This window comes from Lemur catta, chromosome 4 (genome assembly GCF_020740605.2).
Source record: "Lemur catta isolate mLemCat1 chromosome 4, mLemCat1.pri, whole genome shotgun sequence".
In the NCBI taxonomy this organism is placed as follows: Eukaryota; Metazoa; Chordata; class Mammalia; order Primates; family Lemuridae; genus Lemur; species Lemur catta.
In genome coordinates this window covers 45,402,950-45,420,114 of record NC_059131.1, presented here as the reverse complement: position 1 = coordinate 45,420,114, position 17,165 = coordinate 45,402,950, and positions in this window count along the sequence as shown.

The window sequence follows — 17,165 nt, the reverse complement described above, 5'->3', positions numbered from 1 at the left end:
GGCCATTATCTTAAGTGAAATAACTCAGAAACATAAAGCCAAATACTGCATGTTCTCATTTATAAGTGGGAGCTAAATAATGTGTACAAATGGTCATAGAGAGTGAAATAATAGATACTGGAAACTCAGAAGAGTGTGAGGATGGGAGGGGTTAAGGGATAAGAAATTACTTAATGGATACAATGTATACTATTTGGGTGATGGCTATACTGAAAGTCCAGTCCTCACCACTATGCAATGCATCCATGTAACAAAACTGTGCTTGTATCCCCTAAATCAATTAAAAAAAACCAAAAAACAAAAATTGTGAATAGCTTTGAAAATCAAGTCTATCAGAGCTAGCTGGTTGTTCAGTGGAGGGGCCATTTACATGTATTCTGTGTGGACTACAACACAGGAGTCCTAAGGGCCATGTTTCTTTCTGCTGTCCCTCTCTTTCCTAGGTCTAGTCTAGTGCACTTAAAAAGCTATTTAGCCTCTGATATGCCCTGAGGATATAAAATATATAGGAGACATTCCTCATCTCCAAATTGTTTTTAGTTAGCGAACATGTGTGTAGGTAGCCTTGGCACATTGGTGATGATCAATAAATGGTGCACAAATAAACAAATAACTGGAATAAATGAATACATAGCCAAAGCAGCAGGCTGACTGGATTTTCTTTTTTTATTATCAGTAGTTTATTCTCACTTTGTAGTCACCCTTGAGGCTTGGGTAAGTCTCTCACCTCTAAAACAAGCTATTTCCCCCCTCAATTTGACTCTTTTACTGCAAAAAGTTAGCTCATTTTAAGAAAACACTTTACTGTTCAAGAGCACATTTCTTGGTTGTCTTATCAAATCTCTGCCACATGCACCTAAAACATATGGATGGCAACAGATGAATCAGTGCAATGTGTTGTTACTTGGTTGTCATTCCCAAAGTATCACAGGGCTGCTGACCCTTGCTGTGAATGCTTTCAGGGAAAAAATACACAAAGCACTTGAAAAACTACCCTGTGGGATGCTCTAATTGTTAATTGGATAACTGAAAATACCAGTAAAGAAATAAAAATATTTATGAGTTGCGTTTGATTTTGAATTCCTATTTTAAAACCTGTAGGCAAAAAATACAACCAATGGATCTTTTGAAACTAAAGGATTTCATTGTGGCTATTTATTAGCTACATATGCATCAGACTAAAAGCCTGCGCTAGTGAAGATATTTCATATTCTTTCTTTCCTTGTTATATTAATGTCTGATTATATATCCATCTGGGTGAGGTGATGGAAGTTGGAAGTAGGGGAAGAGGAATGCTTATATACATATTCAGAGATAGTTTATTTGTTATTTATTTTATTACACAAGCATTTGCTAAGTACCCATCATATATGTGATGATGCAACAGTAACTAAAAATCCTGGTGCTACATTCCCAACTATTGAACACATTCTGGACACTGTTAACAGGTCCCAAACTCAACTACATAGCATTTCTAATTCCTAACCCCAAACCGCTGCTCTTATTTGCAGCTTCAGTTAATCTTAGCACCATTCACCAAAGTCATTCGATTATAAAACAAATGCTTGTACAATTATCTTTGATATCTTCTCTGTTATGCAATATATCAAGTCTCTAAACTTAATGATATTATCTCTTACACATTTTTCAAAATTGCACTCTGCTTTACTCTACTATCATCCCTTGAAACGCAATGTGACATGGAGATTAAAAGTTTGCAGTCTAGATATAAATGCAGATTCAAATTCTTCTTGGCTCTACCATTCAATAGCTGTGCAACATTCAGAAAACCCCCTAACCTTACTGAACTTGCATCTCCATCTGTAGGCTAGGGATAACTGTGGAATCTACTTTGTAGGGTTGTCTTAGATGGTGGTCAGTACATGGTAATATTCCCTAAACATGTGGTGTAATTTGGAGGAGGAGGAGGAGAAAGAGGAGGAAGAGGAGGAGAAAGTGGTATACTAGTCTGGTTAAAGGAAAATTTATCTTGTACAATAGAAAGAATAAGAATTAATTAAGTCAGACATACAACAATATAATAAAAAGCCCAAGTTCATTCTTTCTTCTCTCCCACATGGTCAGATATTTTGCCACAGTTTGAAATACTGCATCTGAGCTTGAAAATAACCATTGGAAGAAGAGACTGTCTAGCCCAGTGTTTCTTTATAAAATAAATATTTTTCCAAAGCCTCAACCAAACTCCCCCTGCATCCCATTGTCCATGTAGTGTCACATCCATGCCCCTCAGCCAATCACTAACAAATTAGGTGGATTTTCTATATTGTCTTGGACTAATCTGGATTTACCTCTGAACTGGGTATGTGGTGCCTCGCTGAGAAGTGGATGCCCACACACAATCGGAATTCAGTTTCTGATGAAGGGGTGAGAGCTGGGCTGTTGGGCAGAGTCTCAACAGGGACCACAATCAGGAAACAGCTGTAATTCAGGTCTTCAGTGCTTCTTGCATGGATGCTTGCAATAGCCTCCTAACTAGTGGACTTAACTCTGATTCCTTTCCTCTCCAACCCATTCTCCACAATGTTGCCAAATCTTTCTAAAACACAGACTTGATGCCTCCTTGAGCTTTTGCTTGGCTTCCTACATACATAACAAAATACAAGTTCCTCAGTATAGCATTTTAAGTCCTTTATGCAACAGTCCAAGACTGTTTCCAGCTTCATTTCCTGATGCCTATGTTCCTTGATCTACCCAACATAGACAGGCATTTTATGCTCTCAGCTAGCAGAGAGCACACCAGAAACTTCTACACTTCCAAGCCTTGTACTTGCTTCTTCCTTGACTTGGAATATTTCCCCTCTCTATCCCCATCTAGCTGGGGATAAATCTCCTTTATCCTTCAAGACACTTCTAGCACTACCTCCCTTCTGAAGGCACATGCTGAATTTGTCACTCACTCCTTTGTAAGGCATCCAGCCATCATAATCATAATATCCCTAGACACGAGGCTAAGAGGCTAAGGAATACTCCTCAGGAGCAAATAGCCTCAGAGAGGGAGAGAGAGAGAGAGAAAGTAAATGACCATTAAGCTTTGTATCATTAATTGACTTTAAATTATGGTCATGATATATTAAATATGATTATGCATAACTAATTATATTCAATTAATTAAATTAAATACTGGAATAATATTAAATATGTATTTGTATATAAGTTTACATATAAGTATTAAACTTAAATATTCCATATGAGAATACCACCTACCTAATAAGATTGCTGTTAGAGTTACGTGAGCTAATAAGTACAAAACATACAGCTTAACATTGAGAAAAAAAGATAGTTTATAAATGTCATCTGCCTTGACATCTCTTTACATTCTCTACCTGCATTTGTTCATTTATGAAACAAATATTTACAATTTCTTTTATGCTAGGCCCTGTGCTAGGATCCCATGAACATTTGAAATAGAGTTGTGGTTTAGTAGAAGAGATGAGTGATGCTAGAATCATTAGGCTACTCCCCAAGTGTTGAGTCAATGGAACTGTACATGCAAAGAATAGCTTATATGTACTTTTCTAGTTTTGCCATACTTAGGCTCCTCTCATGAAATCAGTGCAATGCTTGTCACTGGTTGTCAGCAATCTAAAGATACATGGAATTCACTGTGGGAGTATATATATTTTACATTTTTATTAATGACTACAGATTTAAGGCTATAATAGTTACTAATTTCTTGAGGCCATGTTAATTTACGAAGAGACACACACACACATACCTCATTACTAGACCACAGAATCTTCAAATATAATTTCTTCAAATATAATTCTTCAAAATATAATTCAGTTAAAATCCTGACACTCTCTGAATGAGAAAATAGCCTCTAAATGGATAATTTGGTAACTTTAAGAGGATTTAAGAGTTTTTAAAAGACAGTTCCTTTTTTTAATACCATTTGATGATTAATGATACATTGATTGAGAATTAACAACTATCTTGTTTATACAATTCATTTAAAGGGCTGTTAAGCCCCAAGCTATGATTTAAAAAATGATCTAGGCTCAGTTTAGCATTCATTACACTAAACATCTGAGCCAATGGCAGTCCTGAAAAGTGAAAACCACTTCATTAACAAAACACGAAAATGCTAATTGACAGCTGGCAGAGCCCAATCAGATATCTCTGCAGACAACTAACTGACTACTTTTGTAGCATCTGTTTCATTTTGCTAATCGACCCTGTTTCCCTCATCTGCTCTTTTGGAAAAGAGGATAGAAGAAAAGGGATAGCATGGGAATCTGGAAAAAAAAAAGATAAGAAAGAAAGAAAAGGAAAGACAGAGAGAAAGAAAGAAAGAGTAAAATGCTCAGTGAGTGTATATGAGACGGAGGGGTTAGTTTGTGGGAAACAAAGGCCATGGTTATTTTTTACTATTTATCCTCAAAAAAATCTTGAGGAACAAGTGTGAAATGTAGTCAACTATATGCTACTATTAATACATTTGGTTTCTCCTATGCCAGGTACCCACATTTTAACAAGCACAACTGAAGTGGAAAATAGAAGAATCACAATAATTTGGATGGAGAAAGTTGCTGCACAATCCAGACTACATTATTTTGTATTTATGTAGAGGAATGGTGGAGAAAATTTTTTCCTTTTTTTTTGTTATATTTAGGATTTCCTTTGTCACATACTCATCCAAATTCTATAGTTAGTTACAACCTCCCTCTTACCTCCTCCCCCCTCCTCCCTCCAAAGAAAAAGTAGCAACGGAAACAGGAAGGGAGAGAGAGTAGAAGAAAGAACTAGATGGAGAGAAGGAAAGACCAGTCATTTAACATGTTTGCCTACGTGGTGTTCTACCTTTGAACTTCCAAATGCAACTTTATACATTGTCTTTTGACATTATGCAGGTTGGAATCCTGAAAGCTCTCAGTTTAGACAACTAAATTATTGCTTGTCAATTTAGCTTGGGATGAAAGACAGGTGTTTTGTTTCACAGTAAAACTCCATTTAGAGCTTACATTGGCTCTAAATCCAATCCCAGCATCTTGTTGTGGGATAGCATTGAAGTGCATCTCAGTAGGAATTATCAGTCAGCTGACAGTCAATCCACACGAGATCCTTCACCTTGGTTCCTCTGCATGGGCACGCCTCATGCCGTTTAAAAGCAATTGAGATAAAGACCCCGTCAAGCTCCAAGGGTTAGATTTCTTGCTGATATTCACTAACATTTTGTCTCTAATAAAGAACTATGCTGAATAAAGTTAAAAATCCGTATTAATGTTCTTAGAAGTCAATGCAATACTTCATGATTCTTTACTAAATATTTGTTAAAACTATGTTTAATTTATTAAACAGTTATCTATTTTTTGGTTTCCATTTCAATGGAATAATGTAGTGAATCCTCTCTATTCAGGAAATTTTCTATGAGTACATATGTATTTGTTACCCTGACTTGAGGAGTTTGGTGTAAAACGGTCAGTTCAGTGAGCCTTTATCTCATCAATGGCTGAAAAAATCTTTCTGTAAGCTTCTTCTTCACTTCTCTACCCTTCCCTACTCTGCTATAGTTTTCACCATTTCTAGCATTCTAACATATTCAGTAATGAAAGCTGGTCACTCCCACCAGGGTTTAAAGGAATTCTTAGCAAGTCTAAGGAATCAAATCATGGTTCTAACAAAGTTTTACATTGCTTGCCTCCTACAGTGGAAAGCAAGTAAGGGGACCTTATTTAACAAGAATAAGATCAGTATATGTGTAGATCTCATAATATTTATTACATTTTAATATTGTATTTAATATTTATAAACATTATCTCATAATGCTTATAATCCAATCAACTCGAAGGGAATAGAGGTTTTAAAGTGGAAGAAGCCTTCGTTCTTCTATCTCAACTCCACCACTGGTTTAAAAAAGAGATTAAGTAATTTGACTAACTTCAAAGATTAAAGGAGTCTGTGCAAGAACCAGGGCTAGACTCAAGTGTTCTGATCGATAAACCAGTTCTCATTCTGCTATATATTCTTGAATTAAATGTGTTATCCAGATGATCTTTAGAACTCTTTATGGGTTTCCATGGGTCTTTTATAATCAAGTCTTGGGGCCCTTGTAGGTATGTAAACTTTTCAGTTAAGGTTTAATTCAGAGAGTATTATAACCACATATTTGTCATAGTTATTATATAGTCTCTGTTCAACTTTGAATGTAGCAGTCTTTTTTACTTTTTTCCCCCTGAAAATGCTTAGATTAGATTGGAGACTCAGTGAAAAGTTTCTATATGAGAATCAATAAATAAATGTGTTTCTTTCAATGGATTTGTAAAACATCTTAAAGATAAAAGCACTATCTTATTTATTATAAATGTTTCAGTGCCTAGCATAATGCTTTGTCTATAAATAGTCCCTAATGGATATTTGTTGTATTTCTAATTTGATGTGTTTGATTCAGCTTCCTAATACTTTATCATCTAGAATTCACCTGATGAGCTATAAATGATATTAATTTCTCTGGGAAAAACTGCCTATTAACTAACCAAACTGTTATTAGTCCATCTTTGCCCTAATGTTCAGCTAAAAGTAAGGTGATCAGATGCAGGCATGATGTGACCAAATATAGTTCTCTTATTTGGCTATAATATGTATAGTAGGGGGAGATATAATTAAGAAGCACGGTTGGATTTTTTTGAACTCATAGACATTTCCTATACTTAAATAAAGAAAATGTCTGATTTACAGTCTGTTAAAATAAACAACCAAGTATGTTTTTCATCCGCCAAATGGAAATACCAATACAGGACTATTGTGAAAAGTCAAGTGGATTAGAGGTGATGGTAATAAAAACGTTAAAAGCAATATGTAAACAGAATGACATTGGGAGTAGTAATCATAATTATAACAAAGATAGTAACCCTGAAGTTTACTGCATATTCAGGGGTTACAGTAAGGATCTTGGGTCAATTCTTAGCAAACAAACAGACAGAAAGAGTTCTTCAGGTTCTAGGGCCAATGATTCAAAACATAAAACACGCAGTAATTGACAACTCAGGCTATCCCTACTGGCCTTTAGTTCTTTCTCTGCCTATAAAAAAGAACTTCATTCAAATGCATGGTTGACAATGAAATGGAAGTTTCATCGCATTGCCCTACTCCTGACTTCAGTGCTGACCTTCAGATCACCCCTCAGTCAAAATGTTAGAGGATTCACTGAATGTAGTTTTAAGCTGGATTCAGCTGAATTTTCTGAAGAGAAAACCAGAGTGCTGTATTTTCAGTGGTGTTTTTCTAATCCTGTGGCTGTGGGCTCCTATGGCATGACTAGCATTGATGACATCATCAATTTATCAGTTTACTGCCAAGATGTTCTTTCTTCCTTCATTTTCCAGGTCTCTCCTAAGCTGTTACATATTTTAAAAAACAAACAAAAAACATTGAAAGAGGAAAAAAGCTCTCTACATTTCTTCATAGTGCAAAAGATTAGTATTTTCTGACCTATTATGCAAGTTACCTCTGAGTCAGTTTTTAGAATTTAGAATTTATCTGGATAAAAGGTAAATAAAGAGGTTAGACCCAGAACCCAAAATACAGGGTGTGGTATGACTGGATTTTTAGCATGACCTTTACAAATCGATTAGCTATTTAAGGAATTAGTTGTTGAAGGGAATCATCCAATCAGGTCTAGAAATTTCCAAGTATACAGTTACAAATTGTTTAGTTTTGATAACTTTTTCTTTAACTAAACTTGTTTTTCTTTGGCCTTCAAAAAATTTGAACAGGCTATAAGGAATCAAACAAGAAAAGGCAAATCAGTGAATCTATTAAGAAGTTCAGTCCACATGGTTCTATGGCATTTCATACATCAATTGACTCCTAGCCTTTTTACTATGGACATGTGGTTCCCCCCAGTTTTTTAAAGAATCCCTAAAACCACATGCATCAGATATGATTCAAAAGATTGAATAAGGTTTACATACATTTGTACTATTTTTGTGTACACAAAAATGGCTTAAATTAAAATTAATTTAAAATGCATGATTTCATTATGCATTTTCTTTCAACATGAGTACAACTGTTACCATGCAAAATGGCCTGTACATTTTTTTTTTTTGGCATTAAAGAAAGCAATATTCTTGTTAAAAAATATTGGAAACAATGGCTTAAATAAAATGACATTTTTTTTTTTTAGTCTTTAGCTACTGGGCCATAAAGTAGAGGTATGTCTGACTTTCCTCTTTGGGAAACTGTGGGATTTTCTAAATAATCACTTGAGATTTTCTGAACATAAAAATCATTTCTTTTCCTTTGATCCATAAGCCTTGAAACACACCTGAACTACCTCTTAATTGTCTTTAGGAACTGTAGAGATTTGTTAGGTAACCAAATTATGGCTCTGGGGTCATGTGGCACTTACAATTCAATGGAAGATTATATCAACTTAATGAATGGTAAATGCACCAAAAAGATATTTTTTAACATAAGAATAAGTATTTCAACTTTTGTGTTTACCAATTCCCACAAAATATAACGTCTGCATTCACTCAAATAATATTTAAGCTCCTTCATAATTTGGTCTCACTCTACCAGCACCTTATACACTCAAGTAGGGTGTGGCAAACTTTCTATTAAGGGACAAATAGTAAATACTTTAGACTACGCGGGCCATGCATTCTCTCTCCTTACCACCCAACTCTGCCTGTGTAGCACAATGGCAGCCACAGACAATATGTAAAAGGACGGGCATTATTGTGTTCCAATAAAACTTTATTCATGGAAACTGAAATTTGAATCTCACATATTTTTTACATGCCATGAAATAGTCTTCTTTTGATTTTTTCCCCAGCCATTTAAACATTTCAAAGTATTCTTAGCTCATGGGCTGTACAAAAACAAATAGTGGTCTGGATATGGTTTGTGGGCTATAGTTTGCTGACCCTTCCACTGGAGCCTGGAGAAGGTCAAATATTTTCTGAACATTCTGTGAGTTTCTACGCTTCTGTATCTTTCCCACATCTTTGTTTCTTTCCTTTTTTCTTTGCATAACTAAACATTATTCTTCCTCTGAAACTAGGCTCAAGTGATGCTATCTCTGAGCATCCTTCCATGATTATAACTCATTCTTCCACGCGGAATGAGATTTTTATTCCACTGGGTTCTAGTAGTACTTTTTTACACCCTTTGTTCTAAGAACAGTGCAAAACAAAACAAAACAAAACAAAACAAACAAAAAAAAACTTAGAAGGCTTTTGCTGAATGTTTCTGGAATGAATGAATCAAGAAATAAATGAATGATGGAGGCACTAATGAATGACTTGTGCCACAATTGTTTACTGAGATATTCCACAGCCTGAAAGTGAGCCCTACATGGGCAGCAGTTGTATTCATCTTTCTATCCCCAAGGCCTGAAAAGTGTTTGACATGTGGTAATATTTTAGTAGCTTTGTTGAATCAATGTTTTGAGGGTGTATCTCAGACACACACCTATGGAGAATGGATTTTATTTTTATTCTTGCATTTCCGAGTTGAAATAGTTCTATCTGATTCTCTACAAAAGAGCCATACCTAGTCCCTCAAAGCTAAGTTAGGAGTCACAGATATCCACTTTCCTGTCACTACTTGTAGACACATGCTTGTTTATGTTTGGCTAATTAAAATTAATCACCCTAGTTCTCCCTTCCCTTCAAGGGCATTGCTTCCCATTAACTTAAATGAAGCTTGTTTGACTTCAATGAAAGTTTTTACCTGCATAGGGACAGTGAGGAATCAGGACAAATATCTTTAAGGCTGTCATTTGTCACCATGAACAAAAGAAATAGAGATCCTTAGGCAGGAGCCGCCGTAACACACTTCACATGCCTCTCTTAATTCTATCCTTGCTGACAAGCCATGACTGCCACATAAAAGAAAGCATCAGAATTATAATTGAATGGTTCTGAAATATCAGAGACAGAACCTCTGAAAAGGAAGTTCACAAACTTATTCTTTGCCAAGGTTAGTGATTTGAGTACCTACAAACGGCCAGAACACTGGTGACAGCATTTCCAATGCAGAGCACACGCATTCACTTTTGAGTCGGTGTTGAATAGGAAAGCATGGTAGCTCAACTTTATTCCACCAGCACACAGGTCTTTGACAACCCTCTACTATTCAGAGCAACCCTGAGCAACAGAAAGTTAAAGAAAGGAAAAGGCAGCATCTTAGCAACCACAGTGATATCATAATATCCATGCTCTAAAACTTGAGCATTTTGTTCATAGTATATTTATTTCAGGCAGAATATAAGGTATCAGGAACATTTGGCAAAATTGGAGTGCCAATCTGGAGAGGACCTAGGCAAAATTTCTCAGATTTTTAAGGTTCTCTAGATATCAAAAATTAAATCAAGTTAGGCTTACTATTTCTAATGATTGCCAAGATACTTAGTTTTCATAGGAACAGCATGGCATCCCCCTGAGATGATTATTCCAGAATCTCCACCTTAATCGTACCATGCAGCAACTGCTTCTACTGGAATTTTATAATTTATTTACAGGACTGTTTGCCTGCATTTAAATGAGATAATATATGTAAATACCCAGCTCTAAGGCTTGGCACTCAATAAATATCAGTTCCTTCTTTAACCTTTATCTCTTGGAATGAAATAGAATTATTAGCTGAATAACCTGAAAAAAAATGCAACAGAAGATTAGATTACAGGCAGCCCACTTGCACCCAGATGAAGATGAAGGTGTATGGGAAAAAAACTGATATTTATTGAATCCCAAGTCTTAGAGCTGGGGCTTTATATATGTTATCTTATTTAAATGCCCTAAGTGGTCCAAGGAAGAAGTTGGTATTTGGAGTTTATAATTAAAACTTTTTTATTTTAATTGTAAAAAAAAAAAGGCTACTCCCTAAATCCTGTTCATCTCTACTTGTCCTGGTTAATTAGCCTCTCTCCATCTGAACAAAACATCTGTTCCTACCTGAAATTCCATCATTAAAATCATTCTTTTGGTTTAAGACTCTGTCTTGCAAAGGTTTCCTGTTAAAGTGCATGTTACCCAGGTCATATAAACACTAAGCCATTAAAAATCACCAATATTTTCATAAAAATCAAGTAGTCAGATAAAAACATCTTTGCCTTTGGGGAAAAAGGATAAATGTGACTCAGAGAAAGAAAGTTCGATCTTAGACGTAGAAACAAGGAGCAACACAATACTTGCAGTTCTACCTTGTGTGGGGTAGCATGTGTTTGCTGTGGTTCATAGCAGTAGGGGATTAGGTGGATAATACAAGCATCCTGGTTGAGGAGTGCACCGAAATCAACTTCCACCTGCTTCACAGTTCTGATGAGGACAAAGGGTAGTGCAGTGAACATAGAACCATCTTCTAACTCTTTCCAATTTCCCAAACAGAAGGTCCTTTACCTTCATTGGCCCTGGCATTGACTTTCCAGTGGAGCAACAGCTAAGCATTGCATGTGCTTCATGGCAGTCATTCCACTACAAAACGAAGAACTGAAATATCAATCACCATAACTGGTACTAAAGCCTGAAGCTTTAATTGGATGGGAGGCCGAACCAGTCTTTCAGTCAATGAATGAGCCATTTTTATTGGCAGAGGTTTCCAGCTCCATTTCTCGGATCCAGGGAGGGACACTCTCTGGAGTTTATTCCTTATTGTTTTAGCTTCTTCTATTTGTTTTTCCCCATAGAGTAGCTTAGCAAATCTTCTTTCAACATTTTCTGTCTCTGATGCCCATGTGAATGTAGTACAATCCTCTATATGTGTGTTCATATATAATTTCTCTATATAAAGATTACTTTAACCCATCCAGAATCATATGCATATCTTGTGTAGTATTTCCTGATAAACAGTGTTACCTGGGATAATTGTTAAAAATCTAGATTCCTGGATGGTAGAACCCAGGCCTACTGAGAGAGGGGCCTGGCAGTCTGCATATTGATCATGCAGGTGATTCCTACCACCAAGAGCTCATCATGACCAGACTTGCTCCTAATTCTGTATTTCCTGTCCGTGGCCTGGCACTTGGAGATGTGCCACTCAGCAAAAATTCATGGACTGAACCTGGAATGGTGTCTCCAATGCTACCTGGAATGGTGTCTCCAATGCTGAGAGCCTGGCAAACCATAGGCCCTTAAAATAAATAGGGACATAGTATGTACTCAAAGTCCTTCAAAGCCTGGCTTCAACCAAACTTTCCAGTTTCACTTCTAATCTCCACGTGCATCTGCTTCAGTGGCCTTAGCAGCCCCTGCATAAGCCCACACTCTTCCCTACCCCTGAATTCCCCTCAACAGCTAGGCCATAGGGAGCCTCTCCTGTGCTCAGGCTGTTGCCTCTGCCTCATATGCCCGTCATTTTCTCTCCTTCTCCTTCCATACCCTAAAAAAAAAATCCCATTCCTCAAATTTTTCTAAATTTCAAATTTTTCTTCCTCAAATTTTCCTTAGATTTGTCTGAGTCTCTCTCTGGCCAGGGCAGCATGTTAGCAGGTCACACTTGAGCCCAGATACAGATCCTTATGTGTCCTGACCCATTCCTCTCCTTTGGGGTGCACTGACACTCCACTCCACCCCACCCCTGCACTCATGGGGCCAACCAGGAACCCTGGGAATTCCGGAGCTTGAGCTTATGGGTCATCTGGGGTTGCCGTGGGGACACATGACCAGCTAGTTCCAGGAGGGAGGCCTAGTGAATGTATTCTTCCTGCTGGTCAGTGCAGTATTGCTTTAGGCATATCATGTCAGCATGGTCCTGACATGCTGATTTAGTATGACTCTCAAGTCAGACATAGAAGGAGTTTAGGACTCTAGGCTACCTACAGTCCTCTGCCAACCTTGAGCCATGTGTGTAGTCCATGCTTATCCACCCATGTCCTAATCAACCACAGTGCCCCCCTCAGTCTATAGCACTGAGGGTCATTTACCCAGGGGGGCCATCACTGTTGGCATCCAGAGCACTCACCCTCTCCCTTCTGCAGGCTCTGAGCCATGTTTCAGACAGTCCACCAGGTGGCTGCAACTGTCACCTCCAAGGCATCCAAGACCATTGCTCCACACACAGTGGATCCTTCTGTTGATATCCTTTATTGCCTCCAATCGATGTGGTCATATCATATCATCCTGAGTAGATTTAGCCCATGCTGGTCAAAGGACAGACATTGTTTGTGTGTAAATGGATCCATTTTTCTTGCTCAGCCCCTTGTCCTCTTCTATGCTCCTGGCTGGTGGAAGTGTGTGGAAGGCAGGGGTGCAAATGACACTGAAAGAGGTCACATTCTAGGAATGCAATGATTACAGCCTAATTAGCTCAGAGAAGTCATGATTGGAAGATGGATTGTTCTCCATGTATACTATAGAATTCTGAATGGTGAACTTAACATGATCAGAAAACAAGTTATTCTTTGCATTTTCTGCATACTCTGGACAAAACCTACATTTGTGGTCATCATTAATGAAGCAAAGAAACAATGTTTGAGAGAATTATAGGGAAATAGTATTCCTGGAAAGCAGAGTGGATGATGAAGTGGCATAAGTAATATTGTAACTAGCATTGAAAAAAAAATGGTACTAGAGAATCTCAGAAGGAAGAAAATTGATACTGCATCAATATATACAGGTTTCGAAGAATCATAGCATTATAAGTAATAACAACATAACTACCTTTTTTTCATGGTGAGATTTGTGATTTTGGTCCAAAACAGTAAATCTGAAAGTTAAAAAATAAAAGAAAAAAACATGAAGAGAAGCTTCCTGTACCTGAACAAGATGTTGCCTGGATACTGAAAAGATGTCACATTCATTAATTACACAAGAAAAAAATGCATAAGTTTTTCTTCTCTGCCCATCTTTCTAAATATTCAATGACTGGACCTTGAATGTTATAATACTATTTTAAATCAAATTGGTTATATAGAAACAGACACTTGTGGGGGTTTTGAATCTGGGGTCTCATACAACTTAGGAGCAGCTGTGCTAAGCAACTTATATGCACAGTCTGTTTTCATCTTCACAAAAACCACAGTAACCCTGTTATTATCTTATTACATAGAAAATAAAACCTAAAGAAGTAATTTACCCATGCATATGGTTAGTAAATGGCTAAACTGCAATTCCAATTCAGGATAACCTGATTCTGATGTATGTATCAACCTTAGAAAATGTAGGACAAATCTATTCAACCCAAGTTGTGTTTCCAGGCTAAGTATTACCTTTATTCTCTTTCTGGGGATCATTATCATTATTACCATCATCACTCTCACTAATAAAATACTTATTGAATATTAGCTATGCGCCAGAGACCTTTCTGAGCATTTAATACATATTATTTTAGCAGCCTTATGAGATATATGCCAATAATATTTCCATTGAACAGATGGAAAAATTGAGGCCCTGGAATGGCTAACTTACTCTAAGTTACTCAGCTATTGGTGGTAGAGCAGAGAATTAAATAAGGCTCTCTGACTCTGGAGCGCAAGCAAATCAGAACCAAATACTCTGGTTTGGTTCCTTTAACCTATATTTCTGAACTAAACTGGAGCTTAGATATAAAACATCACAAACCACAACATATGACTGGAATCCATCTATGATTTTACACTGTGGTCTGGTGATTCTTCCAATTTATTTGCACAGGGCTTCGAATAATCTGAGGGGTTAGCATTACCAGTTGTAATGGGACCTTCGGTTCTCATAGATATAGTCTTACGAAAAAGATTCATGTGGTTCAAAGGGCGAGCTTTGCAGCTCCTTGTGGTGGGGCTGTAGGAAGAGAGTCACAGCTTCAATCGTCACCAGGAGAAAACACCTCAAGAGGGAACTCATTTTAATTCAAGAATATGAAATCATTCATTCATGAGGAGGCCATGCATGTGCCCATGTACATGTGTATAAATATATGTGTCCATCCTATTTCTTTAATATTCTTTTTTATTTTGCTTATTATAGCACTTCTGTTTCTATTTAGGAATGGAGAATTTTATAATTGAAGGTGTACATTTAGCCATAGCAGAGAAATAAGGAATGTATCAAATAGCACATTCGCTATAGATAGCTTGGCTGAAATACAGCACAATGCCAAATATGTGGCCAAAAATTGATAACAGTAGTCAATAAGCCAAGCATGTGGAACTATTTGTAAAAATTCAGATAATTGACTAAAAATTTCAGTTTTCATCCAGCTGCCTGCCACCACACTTCTTATCATTTGACGTTTTTCTCTCACTCCATAGAGCAACAAATATTTTACTCATTCATACTCTTAGTAATAGCATACCTACAACAAAGCCAAAATAAAAATGTAATGACTTAGAGATTTACAAGTGATAATTTTTATCTCTTTTTAAAATTCTCATTTAGAGCTAAAATTCTGATTTGTTTTCCTCCAACAACTTGTGTTTTATTTCAAGATTCCACTGATCATTTACAAATAGTGAAAAGCCTCTTTAACCGGCTCTATATTTTATCCCAGGTGACCGAACTCTGCATTTTGATTTCTAAATGGGCAGATAGATGTACTGTAATGAGAACACAAAGAAGCAGGTTTATAACTTGGTACATTATGGCACCGGGTTCAAAGCAGGGGGAAGCAGCAGTGCTGAAAGCCTTTGTTTCTGACACATGCAGATAAACTCCAGCATTTTCTACGACTGTAACAATGCAGAATATGAGGGGGAAAAAATAAAGATGCATGAAAGAAAATGAATTAAAACGAAGCAAAACTCTCGGAATGGTTTATGCTGTAGGGTATTTTCCCAGAGTTCTGTCCAAGAATAATCTAGTAAAAATGTGGACAGAGAACCACCGACCCCTGCTTTCCCCCGAACATATGCAGCTCTGATCAGTCTGGTATTTCAAGAAAAACAAGGTCCTGAACCCGAGTCCTCAGACACATAACAAAGCGCACTTCACAGCTGTGATGCACAGCGACGATCGGCTCCGAGGCCTGAGTGGGTCCCAAGACAATGCCTCCTTTATCACCCAGAGGACAAATATCTAGACAGCAATATTTTCTGCTTGAATGCTTCGAGCAGCTCGCGCAACTCCTGACTGAAAGGGAAAACTGAGCTCAGAGTGTTTGCTGAGTGATTATTTTAATTTACTACTTGATGTAAATCTAAATGAACTGACACCCAGCTCAAGATGGACAGAAAACAATCATTGCGGGGTGGGGGTGGGGGTGCTGCGAGAAGAAAGGGGGCACAGGAGAGGGGCTGATGCTACACTCTCAGCTGCGGTTTCACGGAGGTTTCCCCAACTTTTGCGATGGCAGTGTAACAGATAGGGGGGCAGGCTCGGCGTTCCGTTCCCTTCTCTCAATTACCATAATAAGTTCGGTAATTTTGTGCTGTTTATTTATCAGGGGAGGATAACAAAGGAAGCTGAGGAAGTCTGTTCTGGAGGCACCATGACAAAGCACCAGACAGAAAGCAGTCACGTGTGGGCAGATGAGCAGAGACACCCCTTCGCAAGCACCTGATTATTCTTTTTCAGTATTTAGAAGCAAAAATTATCTTTAAGAAAAACAACTGCAAATGCAACAACACAGGCTATACAGACGATCAAATGGGGTAAGATGAGGATGGAGGAAATCGAAGGGTAACTTGTCCGCTAAGTTTGAATTCCTTATAAAAAGCTATTTTTCCTTCATGTCAATTATTTTCCCAAACTTACTGGTACAGATAAAAGATTTTTTAAAAGAACTGTTTGGCTAAGTTCCCCTGGCCTCCCTTTCAAGATGGAAGTTCTGTAGATACAGAGAATATTTCTGAGAAACTAGATGGCAAAATCATAGCTGTGCCTGGTTAAGATGAACATCAGATTTCTTTGCGGTACTTGTACGATATTATACAAAGCATCATTTCTCTCTCGTGCTCTCTCTCTCTCTCTTTTTTTTTTTTAGCTCATGAAACACTGCACTAAACAGCCACAAGACCAAGATATAGATTCCTATTTCCAGGTTCGTCTCTTCTGTCTAAAAAAGACTTTCATTTCAGCCATGTCTGCCTCGCATCCCCTTCAAAAAAGTGGCAATGTTTGCTAATGAGCATAATCCTGGTTATTTGTAGCACTGTTATAAATGGCACAGGGTATGCGTATAAATCCCCAGGCATAATTCTGAAAATATGTCCAATAGAGGAAAAATATATCACCACTTGTTTTCCACAATCACAATATGGAACCGAATTATGGTTCCTATCTTATATA